This window comes from Chenopodium album, chromosome 20 (assembly GCF_948465745.1).
Source record: "Chenopodium album chromosome 20, dcCheAlbu1.1, whole genome shotgun sequence".
NCBI classification, from domain to species: Eukaryota; Viridiplantae; Streptophyta; class Magnoliopsida; order Caryophyllales; family Amaranthaceae; genus Chenopodium; species Chenopodium album.
Window position 1 is genome coordinate 18,394,145 of NC_137853.1, and position 8,275 is coordinate 18,402,419.

Genomic DNA, 8,275 nt, shown 5'->3' on the forward strand with positions numbered 1-8,275 from the left:
CTATTGCGCGCAAACGCGCGCGATAGTCTAGCGTTTACTTTGTTGCTGTAAAAATTGGCTTAATTAGATATAATTAAGCATGGTCTTAATTTTATTCATTTATACTACGTATTATTTAATAAATATATTTTCTTTTATTAACATGATTGGTGTGATTAACAGAGTGCGACAATTGTTTGTAGGCTTTTGATTAATATGCTTAAAGCTTGTTGTAATTATTGCTAAGTTTACGAACTAATATTGCTTAGTTAACATGGTGTTGTCATTTTTAATATTGTTTTATTATTTCATAATAGTGATTTAATATTTTGTGGAGTTAGTATTGTTTGGTCTTAATATCACAAACTAGTATTGCTTATAATTACTTAATAAAGATTATCACGTGCAATGGTTATTCTCAAATTTTGGTAAATAAACATGTATTGAAAAAAAGACTTTGAGATTAGGAAAGGAGAGGGGATGGTTTTTTGATGGTGGGGTAGAATATCCCCTCCCCTTCTCTCACCTCAAAACTCTGTGAAAATTCAATTTTATCTTGATAAAATAAACACCCCTAAAGGTTGTATTATTACAAAATAATCAAAATGTTGTATTATTAGAAAAGAATGAACCAAAGGTTGAATTATTTTTAGCAATATTTTAGTATCCAAATTGAATCGTGTTTATCACAATCTAATAGGGTTATTATAATTAACATTTGCTTAATAATCATACTGACAAAAGTACCATGCAAACTGCTTTGAAAAAAAAACGTATCCTAGACACATCACAAGTCATAGGAATTGCATAGGGCATTATAAAATTAGAAACCTAATCAAGCATTCTTAAAATGAGTAAAGGTTACTAATCCTACCTAGTTTACAAATTAATTACAAAAACTATTACATATGTGATATGTAATAGTAGTTCGTTCTCGAATAAATGGCTGCAAGTTTTGCCTCTGAATCATCAATATATAGCCAGTAGTAGCTAAGTTCTAGAGCAATTAGCTACATCAACTTTTCTCGTGTCTACTTCTATGCATTCTTGTTCAAGCTCAAGTAACATTTTATCATAGTTGTTTTTGGCTTGCCCATTTTATCCAAGTTCATACAAAAGAGACCCACAAGTAGTTTTTTTGCTTCTAAAAGAGGATAATTCTGAACGTAATATTAAGAGATATTTTTAACCACCACATGTATCAACCTGCACAAAAGTAAAGGAACTCCAATTTAGTAATTGGACCAAAACTAAAGTCTAATATAATGAATCTAGGTGCATAATGTATAAGCACCACAATACTATGATTCAGACACTAAATAGTGCAACCAAACCCAACATTAACTACACAAATTTCCATAAGAGAAACGGCTTCAAAGAGCTCTAAATTTGCTTCAATATAAGCTTAAATTACTAAGGCCTGACTACTAAGATGAGTCCTAATTTGCCCAATAATGCAATAAGCCTGCACCATGACACCACAACCAATAAAGTAAAACAAATGTACAATAATATAAACTTGAATCTATAAGAGGAATGTAATTCCGTTGATGTATACAAGAAGCTACTCAAACAATGACATCTTTAACAGAATCTATGAACTAATATCAAATATAATCTATCAATTACTTTCTACTTATCTACAGTACCCATCATCATTAGAAATACCCAAGCCAAACCTATCATCACAAATATAAATATATATCAAGCAACATATATATATATATATATATATATATATATATATATATATATATATATATATATATATATATATATATACACACTTGTATTAACCAATAAAAATTTACAAAAAAAATAATAAAATACTAATTTCAGGTGAGGACGGAAAAACACAAATCTTACAATATTTCTAATCACACTTAATTTTAAAGAAAGAAATATCATTGTTCTAAGCTTGAAAATGAAAAACATGTTAGTGCACAATTGCACATACACTGATAATTGAATATGCAGATTAGTTTAAAGTCTTATTGATAGAAATAAAAATGTCGTGTGACCCTTAGAAAGTTAGAAATCCTGTTAGAACTCTCACTTTCTCTCAGAAATAGCCAGAGTTCTTTGTAAAACTCCCATAGTTTCCCCTATAACCAACCTTTCTAACACCAGTCTTAGAAACCAAAATACTCTACATTGTACCACTACCACCGCCTTTCCCTTCTCTCATGCCTTCAAAAAAAAAAAAAAAAAAGATACATTCTGCAACAACCTAGCAGCAGAAACCTTAACCTCAATCTAAGCTTTCCTCTCCTCGTCCGTCTTGGTAGCCTCATGAATCTCATTCGGCCTCCTTGGCTCCTTGCTTTCAAATTACCCATCAAAAATTACTTCAAATCTAAAGGCTCATTACTCTCTCTCATATTTGTCCCTCTTTCTTGTCTCATATTCTCTTTCTTATCCCCCCCCCCCCCAACCCTTATTAATTCCTCTTCTTCCCTCCCTATCACTCTATTTTTATGGTTTGAATGATTTCCCCCAACCTTATTGTCCCCTCTTTCTCCCTTCCTAAAACTGTATTTCACGGTCTGAATGATTTTTCCCAACCTTATTGTCCCCTTTCTCTCTCTCCCTATAACTCTATTTTTACGGTTTGAACGATTTTCCCAAAAGCCCCCATTGACCTTCTTTAGTAACTCTTTTGAAGGGTTTTATATTCCTTACCCCAAGCACACTCTTGATATGGTCTCTTAAAAGTGATCTTTTTATCTCTTTCCCTCTTCTTTTATAAGCTTGCAAAGTTTACAACATATGAAAGTTCATGCTAGTCATTTGGATAATGCAGATAGCACTTTTGAAATGGCTTTGCAAAACATAACAGATATCACTTCATGTTTACCTCTAAAAGCATATGAAAGTTCATGCTAGATTCAACAGTCATGTGGACAATGCATGAATCCCAACAAAATTGATCAACACTATCGAATGGTGCAAAACTTAATTTACAGCAAATATTAACATAACATACTACAGTCATTGCCCCAATACTATCAATACCAAACAAAATCACTAATTGATAACTGCATTAATCTTATTTAACTTCATTGATCAGTTACACTGCAGTTGCATAGCAAAAAGTCATCATAGTTCAAGTGTGAATCACATCACATAAGATGTTTGAAAGCTCATAAAAGTAGTTTGAAACATTTCCATTAAAGTATACTTGTAGACAGATTCATACCACGTTGATAAACTAAGTATTACTACTTCCAACCTTATCCATTACACAATTTGAATTAAGCCAATACCATCATGTATATGAGCAAGAAAGTCTTGGTATTTTATATCATATACACGACACGATAGACCATATATTGACAACTATTCCTCTTGAGAAAGAGCAAGAATTTTAAACACCAACATAATATTCTCTTGGAATTTTCATAGCTCCTAAAATTATATGCTTTGACCAAATTGGTTGGATAAAATATATACGAAGTATGTGTGAATTTGACATTTTTTTTTTTAAATATCTTGGATGGATGGACGACATGAATAAGGCATATCAAGTTATCAACTGACCTGAATTAAACAAATTTACAGTTGGAGAAAGATTGGCGTCAAGATAGGGCTCAAACAACATCACACATTAATTATTAGTACCATACCTTAACTCAACACAAGAAGTATATCAAAATTGAAAGTGTTTCTACGCTTAAGACATACAAGTTTCAAGGTAGATTTTACACGGGTTGAGCAAAATGATACTACAATAGTATGCAACATCTATATCACAGTTGAGCTTAATTAACAATATCAGACAGTTCAAAAACTAAAGATCACAATGCCTTTAAAAGAAAAATTATTAGAATTGCAATGATCAAATTTAGACACTCAAATTTCCACATAATTTAAGTGAAATTATTAGCAATATCGATTCAAAAAAACATGAGTAAAGGGGAAACTGAAAAGCTAACCAAATCGTTGACAACAAGAAGATATGTCTGAAGAGAATTCCAAAAAACAGGAACAGGGACATCTACTTCCTATCAAAATATCACCATCCACCACATCCTTGACAAATTTGTCTCTAATTAGACTCAACCTTTCTTTTTAGGAATTTTGTAATTTCACCAAGCACTTGGTGAACAGGTATCTTAGCCGCCCTAGCAAAGGTAAGAATCAATAAAATAAAATAAAATAAAAATGAAAAATAAAAAACTAAATCAGTAGGAACTACACATTATAGCAGCATGATTGGCAATTTGGTAACAAGTAACAACAGATTTGCAAGTTGATCATGGTAAGATATTTAATTTCCAAATGCATTTTACCTTAATATTAGCCAATCTCACTAAGCTCACTCATTTGTACATAGGTTAATCAATCAAAGCCTTAATCTCAAAAGTCGTTTACCTCAATCACAAGCCAATTTGGTCCAATATCTTATTTTAATTAGCATTTATACCTCATTACAAATTTGTGCTGATTCAATGGCAATAGTCCTTATCATGTTAGATTTTTAGCATTTTGTCGGTTGCAATTACCTACGTTTATTACACCCTTTGTTATTGTTCTTCCTATCTTTGTTAATTTAAAAGATCATGAAGTAAGTTTAGGAGCACACTAAAGTTTATAAAATAAATATCATTTTTTGAGTAGCAAAGCAAAAGAATTACCTCGAATATTAACCCAAACTTCTAGACTCGTGTGTGTCAAGGATGTACCTGACTACTCTTGTACACGGATAAAACTGTAGCAGTCGATATTTAAATTAGAGGAACAATTAAAAATTAGTATTTGCTAAAAAAACAGTTCAATGATGTGATAAGGTAACTATACTTCTCAGGATTACAAATTGGCTGGTTATCGGGCATTTGAGTCTGCAGAGAATAGTTTGCATATTCGACCTCGAAAATTCAATATCGAGAGCTTTTGTAATTTTTTAGCCCCAAAAAATTCAGAATTATAATTTTTATATACCCAAAAACAAACCAAATTCAATAACCATACCTCAGTTTCAATGGAGGAGAGAAAACTCAGATAATGCTTCAATGGAAAAATCAGATATGAAATGAAAATCAATGGAGTATGCATCTTAATGGAGGAGAAAGGACTGAAAGAGAGGGAGGAGTGAGAAAAGAAAATGAAATGTAAAAGTAGAATGAGTGGAGATGAGGGAAAAGGGGAAAAAGTAATATGCTGACTCATTAAATGAAACCAAATTGCAATGCAATGAAAATTTCAAGCTTGGCTAGTATAGCGGCCATAGCTTACTGTTGAGGAAGGGAAGATCAGAGTTGCTACAGCTCAGTTGTATCAGGGCTAGCTGAAATTCAAGCAACTTTGCTTAAAGGATTTACATGTTATTTGCATATACCTATTCAAAATCCTACAAATACAACAATCAAATTGATTCAAACTTCAACATTTCACGTATTCATTGACATATATAATTCCCGTTTTGTAAAACAGTATCCCCAACCTCAGCTAAACAAGAGATAATAAAACTAATAGCAAATTTTCACCCAAATTTAAACACAGGTCACTAATTGTCAATACTATTGACTATATAAGCAACAAATCTGAACTTACTCAAGCATCACTAACTCTCTCCTATTACAACTATAAATTAGTCATAACACACTAAGCTCATATCTGTCTTAGTTATTTGATTAAATTACGTGCTCTTGGAGTTATGATATTTCCTCCTTGTCCCTCCTTTACTTACTCGCCTTTCATGTTTATGAGAAAATCAAAAGGATCCTATTAGAGTTATGTCTCTCTTCCTCGTTTACATTCAAAATGGTCTCTTAAGGTACTTCCCAATTCTCCCTTGTCTCCTCCTAACTCAAGCATCACTACCTCTCTCCTATTACAACTATAAATTAGTCATAACACACTAAACTCATACCTGCCTTAGTTATTTGTTTAAATTACGTGCTCCTGGAATTATAATATTTCCTCAGCTCTTTGCCTCTCCTTTACTCACTCGCCTTTCATGGTTATGAGAATATCAAAAGGATCCTAAAAGAGTTGTCTCTCTTCCTCATTTACTTCCCAATTCTCCCTTAGCTCCTCTGACTCTTTTTCTTACCCCAATTCTCTCCCTCTCACTTTTCCATATTAATGGTGGCAAATTTATTTTATTTACAAGTATAAGTAATACTTGTCTCAAGCCCTTACAAGCTTTTTCTTAAAACTATTACATGAGCTCTTGCTAGTTGTCACAACACTTCTCATAAGCTATCCTAAACATATCTCTTTCACACCTTGAGTAATTATAACCAATAGTTGAATAATTAATCTACCATAGAGGAACCCTATCCAATTGTTGTGAATCTAAGAACATACTCGCTCAAGTGAGAATTTAGTATCTATTTTTTTTTATGTAAATCTAAAACTATACTACCACTTTTCATTAAGCACATTTATCAAAAATAAACTCCATATCACTTGCTCCCCTTATCGCCTTTTACTTCCCTTCCCCCCTACTCTTTCTATCACTCAAGTCTTTTATGGTTTTACAAAAAAGTCTTCTAATATTGTTTATTGCTTCCTCATACTATAATTGACCTCCTCCAGTGTCCATATTTCTTGCTCCAATATTTCTCTCGCACCGTCACCATCATATTTTCCCAATCTCTCTAAATCTAAGAAAGAGCTCAAAATAAATCAGTCACTAAACCTAAGAAAGAGCTCAAAATCAACTTCATCATTCTTACTCCTCATAAATGAATCTCTGTTATTCAGTTAAATTCTCTCCAACAACCTTAAGGTTCGACAAATTCGATGGAAAATCGAAGAGAGTAAGAGGTCCACTCTCTCTCCTAAACGTATAGTACTACATTCAAACAACAAAAACCACAACAAACCAACATTAGCTCAAACTTTAAATCCGTAAAACACACGTAAAAAAATATTAAAAAAAAAAAGTAAAAATGATTCAAATTAAACTTGAGATTTCAATGCCCAAAACTCCAACTGATTATGAAACAAAACAAAAACCCGATGTATCCTGCCATAAAACCAAAACCCCTTAATCCAACATTTTAAACAAAGTTATTGTAACTCATGAACTCACCCGACAAAAAAAAAAAAAAAAAAAAAAAATCAGATTGTAAAAAAAAAAAAAAAAAAAAAAAAAAAAAAAAAAGAAAAAACTCAAACCCAAGTGAAATTGAAAATGTACGATTAAATTTAAAATATATGATAATAATAATAATAGCAATAGCAGGCACTTACCTCAAAGTCTCTTCGATGGAGGAAACCATTTGCATCCATTCATTCATGAATCCATTAATCTAAAATCGGAGCAACCATTTTAGCCCCAAAAAATTCAGAATTATAATTTTTTTATACCCAAAAACAAACCAAATTCAATAACCATACCTCAGTTTCAATGGAGGAGAGAAAACTCAGATAATGCTTCAATGGAAAAATCAGATATGAAATGAAATGAAAATCAATGGAGTATGCATCTTAATGGAGGAGAAAGGATTGAAAGAGAGGGAAGAGTCAGAAAAGAAAATGAAATGTAAAAGTAGAATGAGTGGAGATGAGGAAAAAGGGGAAAAAGTAATATGCTAACTCATTAAATGAAACCAAATTGCAATGAAATGAGAATTTCAAGCTAGCAAAATTTCATTCAAGGCAATTTTGCTCAATTGTAATGTAAAAATCATGGACTTTAGACTCATATCACTATTCCCCAAGGATGTTGACCAATTTTTGAAGGTTTCCACTTTTGAATGAGTTATATATATATATATATATATATATATATATATATATATATATATATATATATATATATATATAAAAGCGTGCTTAAAATTGTTTATGTGCCACGTAGCATTGTGCTATATCATTATTAACCAGCATTATGCCACGTCACCACTACCATTACCACATTTAGTCCTTATCATTATTGATGAGAAAACAAACATCCTACGAGATTTGAATAATGAACCTCATGAATATAAGTATTGCAGTCTTATCTGGAGGAGGTGATCACCTCTATTAAGACATTGATTGGTCTCTTACGATGTAAAGTCTAGTGTTGTCCTATACCACTACTTCACTTAAGGTTTCCTTTGATGAGAAGCGGCAGACTCTGCCCATTCCAGAGTTTCTGCTAGTTTCCGTTATACAGTCCTTAGCTGCTCTCGAAGTGGCGTACAATAGTTCGTTCGGAGTGCATACTTGTCCTTCTTGAGTTTGAAAGTCATATGGGGGGAATGAATTTACAAGGGTTTATGGGAAATATCCAGTTCCCAATTCTCCACTTTGAAATGTTTGAATACCAATGCCAACTCTTCTGGTCAACCATTTTGTC

At 32.1% G+C, this 8,275-nt stretch overlaps 1 long non-coding RNA gene across 1 annotated transcript; it reads right to left on the reverse strand.

The window, feature by feature from the left end:
* Positions 1 to 773: 773 nt before the first annotated feature.
* LOC145599490 (uncharacterized) lies at positions 774 to 7,455 on the reverse strand. Its single transcript, XR_014103772.1, has 4 exons — positions 7,330 to 7,455; positions 7,183 to 7,241; positions 3,915 to 4,103; positions 774 to 1,185 (listed from the first exon to the last, which is right to left on the reverse strand). It is a non-coding gene; the product is annotated as an uncharacterized LOC145599490 (long non-coding RNA).
* Between the last annotated feature and the right edge of the window lie 820 nt (positions 7,456 to 8,275).